Raw genomic sequence first — 22068 nt, 5'->3', positions numbered from 1 at the left:
ATCCTGCACCATAGTCTCCATGTCTGATATGTCTCGATGTACAGCCCCATATCTAGGATTGTCAAGCCTCCCCGTGGGCCCATAGATGTATGGCCAACAGCACCATGTCGCTAAAACCCTAGTTGTAGGAGTAGAGTAGATTCGATGAGTTTTTTCCTGCGCGCACGGCTGCATCGGCTTCGATCTCAGGTGAGCTTGTAAGTACCGTCACCTGGTCATCATGTGCTCTATCGGAACTTTCTATGTTAAGTCTTATATTCTGATATTCATGTGTGTGTCTAGTTATCGAGTTATCTTAGATTCCAAGTAGAATTTTCTAGGCTTTATCCAATATTCTACTTGTCTTCGATGTTGCTCACAGTTACCGAGTTGTTAGGGTTTATTAAGTTGTATCGTATTGATCTCTTAGTTTTATCATGCACTCACGGTTATCGAATGGCTTAGATCTGGTTAGGTTGTCTTCATCGGCTCCTTGACCTTGTTTAAGCGTTCATCAGTTATCTGCTCGTATCAGCTGATTAGATCTTGCATGCTTTTATTGCTTTATATATGTTAGGTTTGATAGATCTTTACCCCTGCCCCTCATATTATTAGCCGTCGGATCCTTAACGTTAGAACACTACTGTTGAGAGCCGATGCATCGGCTGGGTATCATCCATATCTAATAGAAGCGTGATGACGTCATTGAGCCGATAGGTGTGTGTACGAGGCCTTGCTGTCGTAAGCTTGTCTGTTAAGTTAGTGTGCAAAAGTTAAAATCCTCTCATTCATGTTACCTTGTCTAAGTTCAATACACTTATCATGATATTAATTAGATCTATTAGCTTAATCAACTTGTAAAGCGGTAGGCAAGAGGTCCTTGTTGCTGTGTTCTAATCTTTTAGATTAGTAGATTGATGTCAATGCCCTCTCATTCATGTTACCTTGTCTAAGTTCAATACACCTATCAAGACATTGACTAGATCTATTAGTTTATCAGATGTGCGCATGGTGGATAAGGGCTCTTTTTATGGCTGTTTTTTTACAATGTTTCTATCTTAGCCCGTCGGCTCATATAGCTGATGGCACATGCCATTAATGCTTTATTTATTTACACCGCATGATTACATTGAGAATCTATCTATCATGGTTTTTATTCCAAGAACGCCTACCCATGAGTTCAAAAGGCTTTGCCATTGATCAGGTTAGGAATTTAATATTTACCTTGTCAATTTTCAGGTTAAATTGACTGGCACACCTTGCACCACTCGCGAGCCAATTTGGAGCTTGCACTGGAGTTAAGCAGATCTCTTAGGTCCTCCGTGTTGTTCAACACAGAAGTTTGAAGTCCAAATTTTGCGTGAACAATGAGTGTGTCACATCACTAAAAAATATAACACAATGATTGTAATAATGCATTATAGATCATGATTTAATGGAACGATAATGATTTTCTTCTTAATGGACCTCGATGGGTTATGATCACGTTATAAGTAGGGTGCCTTCTTTTTGGCTAATAGGATGCTTGCGTTAACCTCCACTGGTAATGGAGGCAGGTCCATCAAACTTATCATAATCTTTTAACTTTTCCTCGACTTTCATGATTTTTCTTTTTCATTGGAAGAACTATGTTGGCACTTTGGCTCATCTTCTAACTTGTCTGTTTGCTTCGTTATCCCCTTCTTGGGTTTCTAGATACGACAACCATATAGAAAACCTGAGTCACATCATTGTTTGGGATGAATGATTAGTCTTTGTATCCAATCTTGTTAAGATCCAGTATTGTTATTGCATACTGGTTTTTCATTACACCATCTCCAGTCAGCTTCACCCATTAGCACCAAAATAGAGGGACCTTAAAGGTCCATCATCGAGTTCCTAGATCTCCTATATATAAGCATAATATGTGGTCTTTTCCATTATTGTCTATAGCATCTATGCGGACACCACTATTTCAATCGGTGCACCTTTTGTCTTTAGCTCTCGTGTAATATGTATTCCTATTTATCATGTATCCTTGGAACTTCAAGATTGAGCAAGATCATCCCCTAGCCAACGAGGCTAGTTTTTCATCAGTCATGTTGTTACGCATGAGATGTTGTGTCAACCAAGCGATGAAAGTATTTATGAGATGATATGTAATCAAGGCAATAGATTTCCCCAAGTATTGGGAGCATAATATTTTATTGAGCTCCTCGATACACAGAGCCACCAATGATGATTACCGAATGAATCATTACCGGTTTTCATATTTTCTTTCCTTCCAAGAGTGCCCTTACCCGTAGTCTCCCCTCATGGCATGGTACAGGAAGTCTAATTAGACTAAGTTCATCCATAAAGTCAACACAAAACTCAATAGCCTCATTTATTACATATCCCATGAAGATGCATCATTCATGACAAGAACAATTACGAACATATTTCTCTAGGGCTGCCATGAACCTCTAGAAAGGGAACATATTGTGTAGGAATACAAGATAGAGAATATCAATCTCTTTGACAAGGTGAACCAAGAGATGCATCATAACATTAAAGAAGGATAGTGGAAAAACCATCTCAATGCTTACAAGACACTAAACAACATCATTCTATAACATTATTATTGTTTTGGATCAATTTCCGTCTATGAATTGCACTGAGGAACGCATATAACTTTACGATTGTCAATGGGACATTACCTAGTAGAATACCCCTTAGTGCAACTGGAAGCAACTATGTTATCAGCACGTGGTAGGCACTAGATTTGTGAATTTCTTCTTTTTCATATTTATTATTCTCTTTTTATTCAAAGATTACCTGTGTGAGACCTTGTTACTATTTAAACATGCTTTTTTTCTTTTCCATTCTGGGAGTGTAGCTGGTAGGATGGAAGTAATGTTGTCCTTTCTCTCTTTTCTGGATGTAGGTCACCTTGTTGTGACATACGTTTAAGGCCCTACCATGCTTCCAATGCATCGATTGTCTTCCCATACGTAGCCAAGAAGAATAGCAGGTACACCCAAAGATTCTTCATGAGGTGCATCCACTACAAGAAATGTGTTGATCTATGATAGAACTTTTATGACACATTTGTTCTCGTCATAGATCTATGATGTTTCTGGCTAAAAATGTCATAAAGTTTCACATATGAGCAAATTTAGAGACAAAGTTACAGAACGACATAAAAGGTGCCACTGTAGCCAAAAAGAAATCATCAGTTGCTGGTGGTTTTGTGACGATATAAGCTCCGCGAAAACATCATTAACCAACGAGGGTCTCACAAGTAAGTTTAAGCTGATGAATAGGACGGTAAAATAAAATGGAAAACATGATCCTCCCATGGGTCGAACCTGTTATCGATCGAATGGGAAGTCTTTACCGTGATCGAGTCCAACATGTACGGATACGAGGTAGGCTACGCTAGCGCAAATCAAAATTTTTTTACCGTGTAAACTAGGAAAACTGTCGTATAAGGATCATGGGATTACCACTCGATGCACTAGTGCGGAAGACGTAGAATCGCGTCGGGGCAGTGAAGTCGATCAGCGTAGTCGAACACGTAGTCGATCACGTCGATGTCGAGCAGCTCCTCAGCAGATCATCCACGTGCAGCAAGATCGTCCTTGTGCCGCGTCTCATCGTCGGCTCATCGTGGCTCATCGGCGGCTCGTCCAAGTGCTGCAGGCGCAACACCTCCAAGGTATCCACACGTGCAGGGAGCAAGCATCGCAAGCCGGACTGCTAGGTCCACGAGTTGCAACAGGCGAGGGCGTGGGAGGCGCGGCAGATGTGTTTCGGCCAAAGGGATAAAACCCTAAGGCGCCCCACCCCTCTATTTATAGAGGTTCCTGACGGGCCTCTGGGTCCGAGGCCCATTAGTACATCTAAACCTGATCCAACTCGGATCATATCCGAGTTGGGCTTCCAGCCCCTTAAGTGTGTGACCCTATGGGTTCGGATACGTATAGACATGGCCTGAGTACTCCTATTCGGCCTAATAGTCGGTAGCAGCCTCTAGCAAGACGTGCCAACTCCAATACGCACACGAAGATCATATCAGACGAACCGTCACAACATGATGTACATGCTATTCTCTTCGCCTCACGATATTTGGTCTAGCTCCAAGCCGACCGCTCTTTCTCGATCCTGTGATTCGGAATCCCTTTGTAGGTTAACTCTTAACCGTACGTAGCATGGCCATGCATTTTCGGATCCGATCACTCAAGGGGCCTAGAGATATCACTCTCAATCAGAGAGGGGCAAATCCCATCTTGATTGACCATGCCTCACAGCATGCTTCCTGACAAACCCGAAAGCTACCTTTATAACTACCCTGTTATGGTGTAGCGTTTGATAGCCCCTAAGTGAGTCAATTCACATCTTGAGTACATGCGACAATCTCAGGTCTAAGGACAAAGCGTACTTGTTGTGTAAAGAGAGAACTACTTCTCGTGTTGGGTCAGTTCTAGCACATGTCTCTACATGTGCCTAGATTATTAGTTTGACATCTCCGTGTCCGTGACTTGTGAAACATAGTCATCAACTAATACATGTACTAGTCTAATATTCATGTGTGTCCTCACATGAACTCCGACTAGGGACAACTTTAGAATAACCATACAACTAAAGAGTTTCACATACAATTCACATAATTACAAATCAATTCTAGTAGCCTTTAATGGATATTCAAGGAACACAATATAAATCATGGATACAAATGGAATATAATCATCTCTATGATTGCCTCTAGGGCATACCTCCAACAGTCTCACACATGTACTAGAGTCAATCTAGAATGTACCTAATACCCATAGCTCTTACATGCGCATCATGCTTAGCCTGAGGGAGTGGTTTTAGCCTGATCTCACCCCGGTTTTCGAAGTCTCGAATGAGATGAAATCGCCGCATTACATGTTTGTTCTTCTGGTGGTTCCTTGGCTCCTTTGCTTGCGCAATTGCTCCTTCTCGATCTATCTCTATAGATCTTAATGCCTAGAATATATGCCGCTTCCCCTAAGTCCTTCATTGAAAAACTATTTTTCAGTGAAGTCTTTACGGACTCAAGCATAGGTATGTTATTTCCAATCAGCAATATGTCATCCACATATAAGATTAGAAATACTACAGAGCTCCCACTAACCTTCTTGTAAACACAAGACTCTTCTTCGTTCTTGGTGAAGTCAAACCCTTTGACCACTTCATCAAAATGAATGTTCCAACTCCTAGATGGTTGCTTCAATCCATAAATGGATCTCTGAAGCTTGCATACATCTCCAGCATTTTTCAGATCGACAAAACCCTCGGGTTGTATCATATACATGTCCTCAGCTAGGTTTCCATTCAGGAAAGCTGTCTTGACATCCATCTGCCATATCTCATAATCAAAATATGCAGCTATAGCAGGAATAATTTGGATGAACTTAAGCATCACTATGGGCGAGAAGGTCTCGTCGTAGTCAACTTCTTGAACTTGTCGAAAACCTTTTGCGACCACTCATGCTTTATAGATGTGAACATTTCCATCCATGTCCTTTTTCTTCTTATAGATCCACTTGCACTGTACGGCTTTAACACCATCAGGCGGGTCAACCAAGTTTTAAACTTGATTGTGTTCCATAGACTCTATTTTGAATTGCATGGCACTCTGCCATTTTTCGAAGTCTGGGTCCATCATTGCTTCTGCATATGTCGCAGGCTCATCATTGTCCAACAATAATATTTCCCGCATTTCGCGGAGCCTTGCCGACCTTCGTGGTTGTGGCGGTGCTTCTCTTGCCATGGGTATCTCAACTTGTTCTGCTACGTTAGCATCACTCATTGATTCTTGCCTGATCGGCTCGTCTTGAACTTCTTCAAGATGCACTGTCTTTCCACTCTTTTCTCCTTTGAGAAACTCTTTCTCTAGGAAAACCCCGTTCCGAGCAACAAACACTTTGCCCTTTGACCGGTTGTAGAAATAATATCCTAAAGTCTCCTTTGGATATCCCACGAAAATGCACTTATCCGACTTGGTTGTGATCTTGTTCGACTAAAGTCGCTTGACAAACACTTCACATCCCCAAATCTTTAGAAAAGACAAACTGGGAACTTTTCCAGTCCACATCTCATATGGTGTCTTAACTACAGATTTAGATGGTACCCTATTAAGTGTGAAAACTGCTGTTTCTAGAGCGTATCCCCAAAATGATAATGGTAGGTCTGACTGGCTCATCATTGATCGAACCATGTCTAACAAAGTTCGATTACATCGCTCAGATACACCGTTTCTCTAAGGTGTTCCAGGCGGCGTAAGTTGTGGAACAATTCCGCAACTCTTTAGATGATTGCTAAACTCGTGCCACAAATACTCGCCTGCACGATCAGATCGTAAGGCCTTAATTTTCTTGCCACACTGATTTTCAACTTCATTCTGAAATCCCTTGAACTTTTCAAAGGTTTCAGACTTGTGCCTCATAAAGTAGACATAGCCATATCTATAATCATCAGTGACAGTTATGGAGTATTAGAATCCTCCTCTAGCCGTCGTGCTCATTGGTCCGCATACCTCGCTATGTACGAGTTCCAACAAGTCTACTGCTCTCTCAGGAAAACCTGTGAAAGGTGTCTTGGTCATCTTTCCTAGCAAGCAAGCCTCTCATGTCTCGTATGATTCAAAATCAAACGAAGTTAGAAGTCCATCAGAATGAAGCTTTTTCATGTGTTTTTCACTTATATGACACAAACAACAATGCCACAAGTAGGTGGGACTCAAATCATTAGGCCAAGGCCTTTTAGCACTTACATTACAGACAGGTGAACCATCAAGATTTAAAACAAAGAATCCATTCACAATGGGTGCAAAAGCCATAAACATATCATTCTTAGAGATCACACAACCATTGTTTTCACTCGCAAATCAATAACCATCCTTCATCAAGCATGAAGTAGACAAAATGTTTCGACTTAAACTAGGAATGAAATAACAATTATTCAACTCCATAATAAATCCTGACGGGAGGTGGAGTTGCATCATCCCGACAGTCAACGCAGCAACTCTTGCATTATTGCCCACGCGGAAATCAACTTCTCATCTTTCCACGCTTCTACTTCTTATCATTCCCTACATCGAATTGCAAACATGGGCAACCGATCCGGTATCAAATACCCAAGAATTAATAATTATATCAGCAAGAAATATGTTGTCTATAACATTAATAACAAGCGTACCTGAGGTGGAAGTACTCTTACTTTCACCATTCTTCAACGAAGCTAGGTACTGCTTACAATTTCTCTTCTAGTGACCAAGTTCATGACAACAAAAGCACTCTTTGTCTGGAGCAGGTCCAGGTCTAGCTTTAACCTTGGGCGCTGGGTTTGGCTTGGACGTTCCAGCCTTGCTCTTCTTCTTCCAAGAATTACCCTTCTTCTTAAAGCTAGGCTTGTTCTGTATAGCCATCACATGGCTACTACTAGCGCTTTTCTTAATGTCAGCCTCTACTATTTTAAGCATGCCACACAGTTCATTCAGACCCTTCTCCGTCCCATGCATATGATAGTTCGAGATGAAGTTCCCATAGCTGAACGGAAGAGACAAAAGAATGAAATCAGTGGCCAACTCTTGGCCCAGTGGGAAGCCCAGCTTCTCCAACCGTTGAGTGTAACCAACCATCTTGATTACGTGTGGTCCTATTGCTGCGCCTTCTGCTAGCTTGCTCTCTACAAAGGCCTTAGACACATTGAACCTTTCAGTCCTGGCCTGTGTTTGGAACATGTCTCTAAGCGCCACGATCATATCGTGCGCCTCATGGTTTGTTTCGAACTGCATCTGCAGCTCGGGTTCCATGCAAGCAAGCATAAGGCAGCTTACTTCAAGGTTGGCATCACATGCTTTCCTGTAAGCAATCTTAACAGCAGCATGTGCATCATCAGCAGGTTCTTCTGGTAGTGGGTTGTCTAGAACATCTTCCTTTTTCGCAGCCCTGATAACTATTCTGAGGTTACGGATCCAATCTGAGTAATTTGTTCCATTCAACTTGTCCTTCTCAAGGACCGAACGCAAAGCAAACGGTGTGGTGCTGCTAGGTGCCATTTAATCTACAACAAAAGTAATGCAAAATACACTAAGACAAACGTATCCTTGATAGAGCAAATGACATTAAACTATTTAACAAAATCTACTCCTACTAAAATCAATATCCCTCTATTGATACTTTGTGATTCGGGATCCACAACTAACAAGTCTACTCGTGAGCTTTAGCATCACCGCTAGTAAACAAGGTAGATCGGTAAGCAACTCCTTGCTAATCATATCACATATGACTCCTGTTGTTGGGTGACGTCTCCATGTCTCGGCTCCCAACCTTTATGCCCCATGGTCCTTAACCGTTAAGATAACCTTGTTAAGCAAACCAACCCTTATGTGTGTAAGTGTCCGACACAAACCCATCTAGTCAAGGAAAACTAGTGGCACCCTAATTTCATAGACCCACCACCAATTATACAAGACATGGGATGGTTCTACTTCTAACATCACAGCATGCATGAAGTAAAACATAAAGAATAACATGCACACAGTTGTGACACAATATGGCCCATTTTCTTATGGCGATCTCCGTCTCCACAGAACCTATTCACCATGGTGATCTCCATCTCCATATTCCATGTGCGCCATCCTCCTGGTGGTGAGTCTTCCAAGAACTAGAACATGCTATTGCTCCTAATAGCTAGTAATGAAGATTACATAGTTGCTTGGATCATCACAGATTGGTACGCAAACCATTAAATACATTAAAGTGACAACACCTATGGCTCCAGCCGTGTTGCCGTACGCACGACATGCAGGTCACGAATGAGTCGCACACATGCATCACATACACAAAGGGGCCATACTGATCACAAGATCCATACATCCTGCAAAACAGAGTTAGGCGTTCTAACATTCCAAACTTCAGAGGCCTGAAACTCCATCTTCCAAGCCAAATTTTGGAAATCTAATTTCACCAAAAATGGCAAAGCAGTTGAATTTCATGTGTAACTTTTTCTGTAGATCAATTTTCATATTAAATTCGCCCCGATCCGAGATCGTACCGAAAAGTTATGGCTGTTTTACCGAAGCATACGCACATGGCAAAATTCCGACCCAGTAGTAGATCCAATCTACTATTGCACATCTCATGCGCCTGGCGTATGAACCTGGATTTCGATTCGACCAATCACATTGATCTTCGCTCGCTGCAACTGGCATTACGTGTATCACTTAACTCCGATGGCGGAAATCCAACCAGTAGGAGTATGTCGTTAGACAACCATTGCAGCAAGAACACGAAACCAGGACATAGATCAAACTGAAAACTTGCATATCTCCATATGCACACATCCCGAATCCAAAATAAAATATCTATGGCTCTGATACCGCTGTAGGGATACGAGGTAGGCTACGGTAGCGCAAATCAAAATTTTTTTACCGCGTAAACCAGAAAAACTGTCGTATAAGGATCATGGGATTACCACTCGACGCACTGGTGCGAAAGATGTAGAATCGCGTCGCGGCAGCGAAGTTGATCGGTGTAGTCGAACACATAGTCGATCACATTGATGTCGAGCGGCCCTTCAGCAGCTCGTCCACGTGCAGCAAGATCGTCCTTGTGCCGCGGCTCATCGTGGCTCGTCAGCGGCTCGTCGTGGTTCGTCGGCGGCTTGTCCAAGAGCTATAGGCGCAACACCTCCAAGGTATCCACACGTGCAGGGAGGAAGCGTCGCAAGCCGAACTACTAGGTCCGCGAGTTGCAACAGGCGAGGGCGTGGGAGGCGTGGCAGATGTGTTTCAGCCAAAGGGATAAAACCCTAGGGCGCCCCACCCCTCTATTTATAGAGGTTCCTGACGGGCCTCTGGGTCGGAGTCCCATTAGTACTTCTAAACCTGATCCAACTCGGATCATATCCGAGTTGGACTTCTAGCCCCTCAAGTGTGTGACCCTATAGGTTCGGATACGTATAGACATGGCCCGAGTACTCCTATTCGGCCCAATAGTCGGTAGCGGCCTCTAGCAAGACGTGTCAACTCCTATACGCACACGAAGATCATATCAGATGAACCGTCACAACATGATGTACATGCTATTCCCTTTGCCTCACGATATTTGGTGTAGCTCCAAGCTGACCGCTCTTTCTCGATGTTGTGATTCGGAATCCCTTTGTAGGTTAACTCTTAACCGTACGTAGCATGGCCATGCATTTTTGGATCCGATCACTCAAGGGGCCTAGAGATATCACTCTCAATCAGAGAGGGGCAAATCCCATCTTGATTGACCATGCCTCACAGCATGCTTCTTGACAAAATTGAAAGCTACCTTTATAACTACCCTGTTACGGTGTAGCGTTTGATAGCCCCTAAATGAGTCGATTCACATCCTGAGTACATGCAGCAATCTCAGGTCTAAGGACAAAGCATACTTGTTGTGTAAAGAGAGAATTACTTCTCGTGTTGGGTCAGTACTAGCACATGTCTCTACATGTGCCTACATTATTAGTTTGACATCTCCATGTTCATGACTTGTGAAACATAGTCATCAACTAATACATGTACTAGTCTAATATTCATGTGTGTCCTCACATGAACTCCGACTAGGGACAACTTTAGAATAACCATACAAGTAAAGAGTATCACATACAATTCACATAATTACAAATCAATTCAAGTAGCCTTTAATGGATATTCAAGGAACACAATATAAATCATGGATACAAATGGAATATAATCATCTCTATGATTTCCTCTAGGGCGTACCTCCAACACCACATGTAAGGTAAGTTTTAGTTGAGTGTGGTAGTTGGCGGCAGAAAAGCCCGCGCTGCAGTCAAAAACTAGTTTACCCGCTGCCACACTCGTGCGATAGGGAAAAAATCAGAAGAGAGAGAAGGTGGCTAGGACGGAGCACTCCGATGGAGATCTACGCCTCCCCGCAGCGGCTCAGTCCTACGGCAGCACAAATCTGGTGCTTCCTGCTGTGATGCATCAATCTGGTCAGTAATTTTGAGTTGAATTCGCCAAAATTTCATTTAGCATTGAGGTCTTTCAATCTGGTCAGTAATTTTGAGTTGAATTCACCAAAATTTTCTAGATGGATAGGCGTTGGATACATGGTTGTCAACTATTTACCCCCGAGCATGAGAAAGGGGTCAACGATTTCATGGAATTTGTTAAAAGTATATACTCTGATGATGAACAAATACTATGCGCATGTCGCGGATGCCTGAATTAGTCTAGATGTACTATAGATGTGGTGAACCTGCACTTACTTATGAATGGGATGGCAAGCACCTACACTTGGTGGATCCATCATGGAGAAACATTCAAGGATAGGGTTCAGGAAAATGCGAATCTGCAGGATAATGGGGTTCAGTAAAATGCAATTCTCCAGGATGATGGGGTTGAGGAAATTTCAATTCTGCCGAATGAGGAGGATGTGGATCATGCAATTCTGGAGGAAGATGGTAATCAGGAAATGGTTCACGAAAATGAACACATATTGGGTATGGAGGAGGATGAAGGAACTGAAGATGGACTTCCTAAAATGATTACAACATGTGCCATGCTAAAGAGCTTGAAGGGAAAATGTTAGAATGTATAAAGGAACATATAAACTGTAAGGTGTCATTGGGATCTAAATATACACAATTTACATTTGTTGTGAAGTTACTTCATATCAAGTCTTCTATCGGATCAGCAATGTCCCATTCAATGCACTTCTAAAGGTGTTATCCCTTGCTTTCCTAGGAGCATGTGTTCTGACATCTTATGATGGCGCAATGAAGTACATACATGCCATGGGACTCGGCTATGAATCTATCCATGTTTGCAAAAATAATTGTGTATTGTTTTTCAAGACACTAGCGAAACATGATGTGTGCCCAGTGTGTTGTGAAGCGGATTCAAAAGGAAGATGCAGACAATAGGAAGTGCATTCCTCATAAGGTATTGAGGCCGTTTCCGCTGGTTTCAAGGATGAAGAAGATGTTTCTTTCATCAAAAACTGCAAAGGATGCACAATGGCACAAGTTGAAGCAAAAACTGGTGGACAATGAGCTTAGCCATCAAGCTAATGGTGAAGCATGGAAAGACTTCGATAACAATTGGATAGAAATTGCAAAAGAAGCTAGGAACATTAGAGTTGGCCTTCCAACCGATGGTTTCAATCCATTTGGCAATAGGACAACTCATATAGTATGTGGCCAGTATTTGTTGTGCTGTATAACATGCCACCATGGTTATCCATGAAAGAATCAAACTTCATGATGGCATTATTGATCCCTGAGCTGAGTTCTCCATCAATGGATTTTGATGTCTTCTTGCAACCTCTCGTAGATGAGTTGTTGGACCTTTGGAAGGTTGTCAATGCATACGATGCTTTTAGTCATCAATCCTTTAAACAACATGCTACGGTTATTTGGTGCATACATGATTATCCAGCACTGACCACATTGGCAAGGCTAGTCACGAAAGGTTATTATGCATGTGTGCATTGTGACAAGGATCCTTACTCAAGGAGATTGAAAACAAGATATGTTATATTGGCCATCGTCGTTTCCTTCAAACTAAACATCCATGGAGAAGAAGGAAAGTAGAGTTTGATGGTAATACTAAAAACTGAGAGAGACCAGAGCAATTTACTACTAAGGAGCTTCAATAACAATTGGATAAGGTTAAAGATGTTAGACCAGGAAAGCCTCCTCAAGATTAGAAAATGAAGCAGGAACCCGGATAGTGTTAGAGCTAAAGGGTTTGTTTGTTTGACTTGCCATATTGGACAACTTTGAAACTGCCACATAATCTTGATGTCATGCACATTGAGAAAAACATATGCGAAAACCTTATTGGAACATTGCTCAAAATTGCTGGGAAGACAAGGGACACGATCAATACTAGGGTTGATTCAGAAGAGATGGGCATTAGAGCACATCTACACATGCTGAATACTATAGAAGGAGGGTCATGAAAAATGCTATAAGCTCCATATACAATGGGTGAAAAGAAATAGAAGGTTTTCTGTGATTTTATAAGTTAGGTGAAGTTCCCAGATGGATATGCTTCTAACTTATCAAGATGTATTGCCGCTGTATGATGCAAACTCCAAAGACTGAAAACTCATGATTGTCATATCCTACTCCAAAGGATTTTGCCTGCTTCCCTTTGAGGTTTAATGGATTAAAAGATATATTCAGCTGTTTTGGAATTAGAAAACTTCTTTCGGCAACTATGTTGCAAAACTCTGATGTTGGATGTTTTGAAGAAATTGAAAATAGATATCCCAATAATTTTGTGCAAGCTTGAGAAAAATTTTCCTCCTACCTTGTTTGACGTTATGGTGCACTTGGCTGTCCATTTGCCTGAGGAAGCAATCCTAAGAGGCCCAATATATTATGGATGGATGTATCCCGTCGAAAGAAGGCTATCGCATTGAAGCATTCTATGGGAAACGTGGCTAGGCCTGAAGGATCCATTGCTGAAGCATATGTTGCTAATGAGGCCTTGACATTTTGCTCAAGGTAGTTTGCGGATGATGATGTTGGCACAAAATTCAGTCAGGAGGGCAGGAACAGAGAGAATGTTGACTTGTTCTGAGAAGGCGATTTATCTTTTTTCTAACACGATGTTGATGTACTTGGAGTAGCGAAGACTTCGTTCCTTGATTTGGATTACGGCAAGCGGGTTTGGTATGTGTTAAAGAACTTTGAAGAGGTTGAGCCATATATCGGGTACGTAATCCATCATGCAATTATTGTATTGCAATTATTTAGGTCTAATTTTCAGATGGATGTTTTTTTGCAGGATATACAGGGATCAGTTAAAAGCAGATCGGACCAGGTTATTGACCGTAGAATTTAGAAAGAATTTGCCTGATGGTTTAAATCACATGTAAGTTGTCTGCTTTTTCAGAATAAACTTATATTAGCTGGTGAGGACCTATATATAAAACTATATATAAAACTTTGGTTTTGTTGTAAAGATTGAAAAGATGCCTGAAGGACATATCTTCGAGGACCTATATGCATTATTAGCTTTACCATGCAAGCGAGGAAGAAAATATTCAGCATGTCATGTTGGCGGTGTTCGGTACGACACACATGGCCGAGAGGAAAATAGGAAGACATAGAATAGTGGGATTATGGATGCAGGCTAATATATTGAGTTTTATGGTTATCTAAAAGAAATTATTGAGTTGCGGTATAACTCATCAGGGCGTGGCATAAATTGAACTGTTGTTATTATTCCACTATGATTGGTATGATCTGGGAGGAACCAAGAGGGAAGGAAAGATTAGAAAGGATGGGTACTTCACAAGCATCAATACTGGAAGGTACAGGTACAAAAGTGATCCCTACCTTTTTGCTGAAAAAGCAACGAAGGTGTTTTACTTGCCAGATACCCTGGTACAAGACCTATGGAGAGTGGTGCAAAAATTTGAGCATAGGCATTTGTGGAGCTTTAATGAAAATGAGCAGGACACAACGCCCAGCGGCATGGTACTTGCATATCAAGATGATGTAATTGAAGAAAGCTTTAATGATGGTATTAGTGATGGTTTTGAGGCTACGGTGCCTATTACTGACAAAGAGGAGGAGTGGAATATCATTCCAGTGGATCAAGTTACTTGCATTCATCAGTAGGTTCTATCTGATGTGGATGGATTCCATTCTGACAATGAGGAGGAGGATGAAACTATATGGCAATACCATGATGAAGATAACAATCCTGCACCTAATAGTAACGAGGACTAGAAAGTGAAATCAATTAATGTTTTAGTCGATCCGATTTGAACTCATTTGTTCTATAAGATATGAACTAATATGTGCATCCAGACCTTTCATCATAGTTGTTGTGGAAAAACCCTTTTGACGCATCTCAATATGTTTGAAAGTGCACTTAGCTGGCTATTGATCCAGCTAGTTGTATTGTAAAACATCAAAACGACCTATGACGCCTTCCAAAATCTTCGAACGCCTATTTGGCTAGCTGTTTATCCAATTCAGTGTATTATCAAACACCGGAACATCCTGTGATGTCTTCAAAATCTTTGAATGCCCATCTGGCTCGCTGTTTATCTAGTTTGGTGTATTTTCTAACATCGAAACATCCTGTGACCACTTTCAAAATCTTCGAACACCCATTTAGCTAGATGTTTATTCGGTTCGGTGTATTCTCAAACACCAGAAAATCCTTATGCTAGAACAAGGTTGGGTAGGAAACTCCTACCCATCCTCTTGTCTGGGTGCGCACTATTCCTATATGACTTTATCGAACATCGTGTCACTCCTGCTGACCCGTCGTTCCCTATTCCTCATTTACTGCAAGGTCACTTGCGGTGCTCACCCTTGGTAGGGTTTAGCCACCACCGCCACCTGCTTTAGCTGCTCGCCATTGCAGTCGTGCTCCGCCGCTAGTGCAATCCACCGCCACTCGCCCTTATTTCACCAGTATTCATCATTGAAAGGGGTTTCATTAAATTTTTTGAGATCATTGCGATAGCTGATTCGAGAAAGATCTTGCAGATGGGCTGAGAAGGTGGCAAGAGAAATGGAAAGGCACTTGACCTGTCTCTAGCGAAGCGACAAAGGAAGCCGCAGGTGAAAATTCTACAGGCACATCTGGTGCTCAGACGTGGCAAAGGGGTAGGTCCATTGCACAGGAGTCTTCCAATGCATAGGTCAACCTCAGCGCAATCCTACCGTACACGGGGTGGGTCAACCTCAGCGCCTTCCTGCCGCACACGGGGTGGGTCAACACCTCGACGCCTTCTGGGCGATAGCAATCTACATGACGTCAACTGCCCCACCCTGCCAAGTTTCCTAAGCCCGACCCGAGGGAGCAGAACAAGGTACCTCTTTACCCTCCACCAGAAGAGCTACTAAGGATAATTGACCTGAGCACGCATAGCTACCAAATAATTAAAAGGCTTAGATTTGTGTATGAGGATGTGTGGTTTGAAAAATCCCATGACAGACGGGTCGAACCAAAATTTAGGAATGTCATTCAGCAAACTTTCTACTATAACTACAAAAAGCTATCCACCAAACTATTTGAGCACAAGATTATAAACTAGAATCATATGAACATGGCCGCGAGGGTAAAGAATATTAAGTGATACTTTGATCAACTACCCGGATTAGCTGATTTGGTGTCAGGGCATCACCAGTATATTGAGGATTGGGTCCGAGTTTTCTATGCTACGGTGAACATTCCTGAGAGCAGAGACTACATTCAGGTCATGTTTCAGGGGGCTCCATATAGTGAAGGACCAAAAAGGCGATCAGAGGGGGGGTGAATGGGAGCCTCAAATATTTCTTTTGAAATCTTAGGCTTCTGTCCCAAATTCAAACCCTAAAACCGAAGCGAGCAGAAGACGAAAGATCCACGAGCCAATTGGATGGCTGGGTGTCTATGGTGATGACCGATAACACAGCGGGACTCTCAAGAAACAACTGGAAGCAAAACCTAAAGATCCGGAAAACAAACTCTAAAGATCTGAGTCAAAACAGGACTCAAAATGCTCCTGTCAAAAGTTCCGACCCCCTATCGGAAGTTCCGATACCTATCGGAAGTACTGGGGATCTCCCGAGAGGAGTTCTCTGTCATTTCAGCAATTTTTACTTCGGAACTTCCGACACAGTGTTGGAACTATCGACATGTCAGAAGTTACGTCGGAACTTCCGACAGCACAGAATCAGCTTTCGTGAGAAGAGAAGAAAAATCCAAAACTTGATCAAACGACCTCCAAAAATCACAAAATTTTAACCATAGTTTCCAGCAAACATGTTCCTAAAAGATCTCCTTAAGAATATTAGACAATCAAAGGGAATTAAATATCTTGTGAGGAATGTCGGTTTTTTAACCCTAGAGCTTGAATCGTCCCGATCTATGAACTCGTGAGGTTTCAATCAAATCCCTTTGGTGAAAAGGTTCAACTCACGTCCTAGTTCATTTACAAAAGACCAGTTTGACTCAAGAACTCATAGAAATCATGAATCAACAAAAAACGTGAGAGAGAGAAAAAGGAGAACACAAGCGAGAATTGCACAAAGCCATCATCCCCCAACATACAAAGGACACAAGGAGGTTAGGGCCTCCATTATTGCAACAAAAACTTGGTTCAATACATGAATTTGGTGCTTAAAACATCCGAGGATCTCTAGAGAGATAAACTAGAGAGAGAGAGACAGACTAGACTAATGAACTACTAAAACCCTAGATAGATGAAGTGCTTGGAGAGGTACTCAATACAACTAGTAGGGGCATTTTGGTAGTTCATTACCCTTACAACTTAAAATTAAGATAACTACCCGCGTAGGGGCATTTTGGTCCATCTGTGTGTTCGATCGATCGGACGGCCATGCTTCCAGTACAAACTTGCTTCATCTTGATGCAACCTCTGTGATTCCACCACGTGCCTCCGTGTTCCTCCTTGGAACCTCTTTCCGGGTTTGTCGGCCCAAACCCGAAAACCATCCGCCTGTGGTTTTTTCGACCCAAACCACCAAACCCACTCCTCAACATGTGTCACCACCGTCCTCGACCGCCCGGCTCGCAAGTCTTCTAGCACCCTTGCTTGACTTGCATGTCCACCGTCTTGACTTGGTCAACACGGTCACTCCTCCATGTACAGTTGTGCTTGTCGATGTCCCCAAGTGTCAACCACCGCGGCTGATCCGCTGGTGCTCTGGTCCCTCAGTCCAAGCCTCACATCCGTCCTTCACCGTTCCCAGTCCATCAGCACAGCCCATCTCTACTTGACCTTCACCTCACCATTGATCACCGCCTCCGAGCTCCACACTTGCGCATCACAAACCAAGAGAACATCAATCCAACACAACATTGTCAATCACTCATCATCCAAGGGTGACCATCCATTGGTCCTCAATCTCCCCCTTGATGAGTGCATTGACAACACCCAACACAAATTCATAGTTTGATAAGAAAAGAAAAAAGAAACTCGAACTACAAAGTCTCAGCCTCATAAGATAAGGGCAACGGCTCGACACGACCGAGACAAAAACATGTGATCCCTCAAGAAGAGGTAGAAAAATAGGCTCAACACCAATCACATGAAAATCCAAATCCGGCTCCTCAAGAAGAGGTACAACAGCTCAACGTGACCGGAAAGCGAGCACAAGAGTAGACACAAGCTTGAATCAAGGTTCCGGCTCCTCAAGAAGAGGTAAGAAGCTCAACGCGACCGGCAAAATAGCAAATGAGCACAAGAGCATAAAAACTCACAGAGCTCCCCCGTAAATCAGGACTCCCCCTAAACAAATGCATGAAAAACTCTCCCCCTTGACAAAAGAATGAGTTTGTGTGCAATCTCTCCCCCTTGTTGGCAATGCAAGCATCAATATAAGCATGAAAGTCGAAAAACATGACATGGAAATGCAGAAACGAACACGCTTCTCAGATATACCATGAAGTACTCTCAAAGGCTACAAGAGAGATAAGCTTGGAGTATTACAGGAAGCAACTGCATCGCCAGCAAGATGAAATCATGTTACAGCAAGTATGAGAAGCAGTTTTAGCAATGTTTAAAAAGATCACCACATGAGCAAATACCTTGTTAAGAAATACCCAAGCAAGAATAACTAGGCCATCAAAAACTCATACAAGGAACAACCATTCTTGACAAAAGATCAGTGCAGACACCCACATACGCATCTCTTGTCATGTGAAGCTTTGTTGAAACCAAGTGCCTACTTCTTTTTGGTAGACATCTTGTAACAACTAAGCAAGCTAAAATATAAACAATAAAGCATAAAGACTTGGTGAATTTCTTGAATTTTGCTTTTCATGATTCACACAAGGCAAAGTACATGAAGTGCCTTTACGGCACAAAGAAGCCATGCTTCTCCAAGGGGTGCATCATGGGCTAAACATCCACAATGATACCTAGATCTTTGACCGATTGAAAAGAATATGCATTCCAAACATAAGCTAAAAAATGGAACTAGCATTCAAACAGGGGCAAATCATAACTAAGCATCAACTCATGGGTGATATAGCATTAGATTTTAGAAAGCAGTTATCTCATTAAATAAACAAGATCATCAAGAGCATATCTGCACATTGCATCAAAATAGCAACCAAAGCACTATTTCACAAGTAGCATAAGGTAGTATACAGGGCATATAAGAGAAGCTCATCTAATGCAATATGATACAAATGCAACATGATACAGATGCAATGAAATCCAAATAAGAAAAATGACTATACATATATGATACAAGAGAAGCACCAAAACCTAACTCAGAAAAGGAAAGCAAACACCCAACTCCCCCCGCAAACGAGCAAAAGAGGCTTGATCCAGGGGCTTGGTGAAGATGTCAGCGAGCTAGTTTTGGGTAGCAACATAGCCAAGGTCAATGTCTCCTCTCTCAACATGATCTCTCAGAAAATGGTATCTCACATCTATGAGTTTGGTTTTTGAATGGAGAACAGGGTTCTTGGCTACACTTATGGCACTCGTGCTGTCACAAAGAAGAGGCACATGGGAAAAGCTCAAACCAAAGTCTCTCAGAGTGGAAATCATCCAAAGCAACTGGGAACAACATCTAGCTGCAGCAACATACTCAGATTCAGGGGTAGACTGAGCAACACTAGACTATTTGTGAGAAGACCAAGAGACCAAAGATGAATCGAGAAACTGGCAAGTGCTCGAGGTAGACTTGCGATCCAGTCGGCACCTAGCAAAGTCCGCATCGGAATATCCGCAGAGCATGAGTGTCGAGGCGGCAGAATGCCACAAACCGAATTCAGGGGTAAAGCGTAAATACCTCATGATCCTCTTAACTACTTGGCGGTGAGAGGTTCTTGGAGAAGCCTGAAATCGGGTGCACAGACACACTGCGAATTGGATGTCGGGCCTCGTCGCCATCAAGTAAAGCAAGGAGCCGATCATGCTCCGGTATTCCTTCTGATCCACCGATTCGCCGTCTTCATCCACATCAAGCACCATCGTCGTTGCCATGGGTGTGGACAGTGGCTTAGCATCAGCCATGTCAAACTTTCTTAGCACGTCATTTGTGTACTTCCCTTGGTGCACGAAAGTTCCTTCCTTACTTTGCTTGATTTGTAGCCCAAGGAATAAGATTAGTTCACACATCATTGACATCTCGAATTCCCTGCTCATAGTATCTGCAAACTTGGCAACCAAAGCATGAGAGGAACCACCAAAGATAATATCATCCACGTAAAAATAACTAGCAAATCTTTGTCTTGCCTGAGGAGAAAGAGAGTTTTATCAACTGAACCCATTTCAAATCCATTCCCAAGCAAAAAGGATTTCAACCTCGCATACCATGCTCGGGTACTTGTTTTAGGCCATAGAGAGCTTTCTGGAGTTTGAAAACAAGGTCATGATGTTTTGGACTCTCAAAACCAGGGGGTTGTCTCACATACACTTCCTCCTCAATGAATCCATTAAGGAAGGCACTTTTCACATCCATTTGGAAGAGCTTGAAACCTTTAGCCACAGAGGAGGCTAGAAAAATTCTAATCGCTTCCAAATGGGCAACCGGGGCAAAAGTTTCCTCATAATCTATCCCCTCTTTTTTGCTAAAACCATAGGCAACCAACCTCGCTTTGTTTCTCACAACCAACCCATTTTCAACCTATTTGTTCTTGAAAACCCATTTTGTTCCTATGGGATGGCAATTTGGAGGTGGTTCAACTAAAACCCAAACCCAATTTCGCTCAAAATTTTCGAACTCCTCATGCATGGCATTGAACCAGTTTGAATCAGATAAAGCATGTCCAATATCTCGGGGTTCAAAAGAGGCAACAAAATCAGAATGTGCAAAGTGTGAAATCTGCCTAGAGCTGTGTCTAGTGGTATGCTCATACAAGTTACCAATCATCTATTGTGGAGGATGGTCACGCTGAATGTGTTGTGGAGCTCCTCGCTCTGAAGTTGCCTCCCCCTCAACACCAGCTGGCTCAACTTGATCTTCTTCTTCATCATCTTGGAGTGGTACTTGGTGATGGCTTGAGGTAGTGGAAGTAGGGGTAGGGCCATCAATTCTTGTTGTTGAAGTAGAATGTACGGGTCTTGCAGCTGGAGCATGATTAGCTTCATCATCTTCCTCATCACCACCACTAGCATGCTCTTCCTCTTCCTCAAAAATGCTTTGTCCCATTTCATGTTCACCTGCAATCTCAAAGACAAGGGTTGTGCAAGGCATAGTTTCATCGAAAGTGATTTCACAAGTTTCCACAATCCGGTTAGTTTCAAGGTTAAGCACACAATAAGCCCAACTATGAGAAGCATAACCAATAAAAATGCCATCAGTGGACCAAGACTCAAATTTGTCCAAATTGCTTTGCTTCAGAATAAAACACTTGCAACCAAAAACCCTCAGGTGACTCACTTTGGGAGAACGTTGATGCATCAACTCATAAGAAGTTTTCTTCATGAAAGCTCACAAGAAAATTCGATTGGAAACATAGCAAGCAGTGTTAACAGCTTCGGCCCAGTATTTTCTAGGAGTCCTATGCTCATCAAGCATCGTCCTAGCCATCTCACAAAGGGTCCGATTCTTCCTTTCAACAACACCATTCTGAGGAGGGACATCAGGTGATGAAAACTAGTGTTCAAGACCAAGATCCTTGCAAAAAGTTTTAAAATGAGCAATTTTGAATTCTGTGCCATTGTCAATGCGGATGGCTCTCATGACATCTTTTGGTCGCTCATTTTTCAACCTCAAAATCAAATCTCGAACAAAGGAGAAAGTCTCATCCTTAGAAGCCATGAAGAAAACTCATGAATACCTCAAAAAGTCATCAACAATCACAAGAACGTACCACTTCTCACCAACTGAGCAAACGCGGGCTGGACCAACAGTGTCCATATGCAACAGTTCACCCAGATGCTCAGTCATCACCTGATTCACAGGTGTGTAAGAAGTAGAAACCATCTTCCCATGTCGACAGGGAGCGCAACCCAAATCTTTCTCAAATTTCAATTTTGGTAAACCTCGAATCAAATCCAAAGCACTCAACTCGGAAAGCAAGTCAAAGCTTAAATGGCCCAATTTTCTGTGCCATTTCCAAAGTTTAGAAGATTAGCCAGCCACAAGACATCGAGAGAGACC

Source organism: Setaria viridis, chromosome 4 (assembly GCF_005286985.2).
Source record: "Setaria viridis chromosome 4, Setaria_viridis_v4.0, whole genome shotgun sequence".
NCBI classification, from domain to species: Eukaryota; Viridiplantae; Streptophyta; class Magnoliopsida; order Poales; family Poaceae; genus Setaria; species Setaria viridis.
This window is presented reverse-complemented; position numbering follows the sequence as displayed.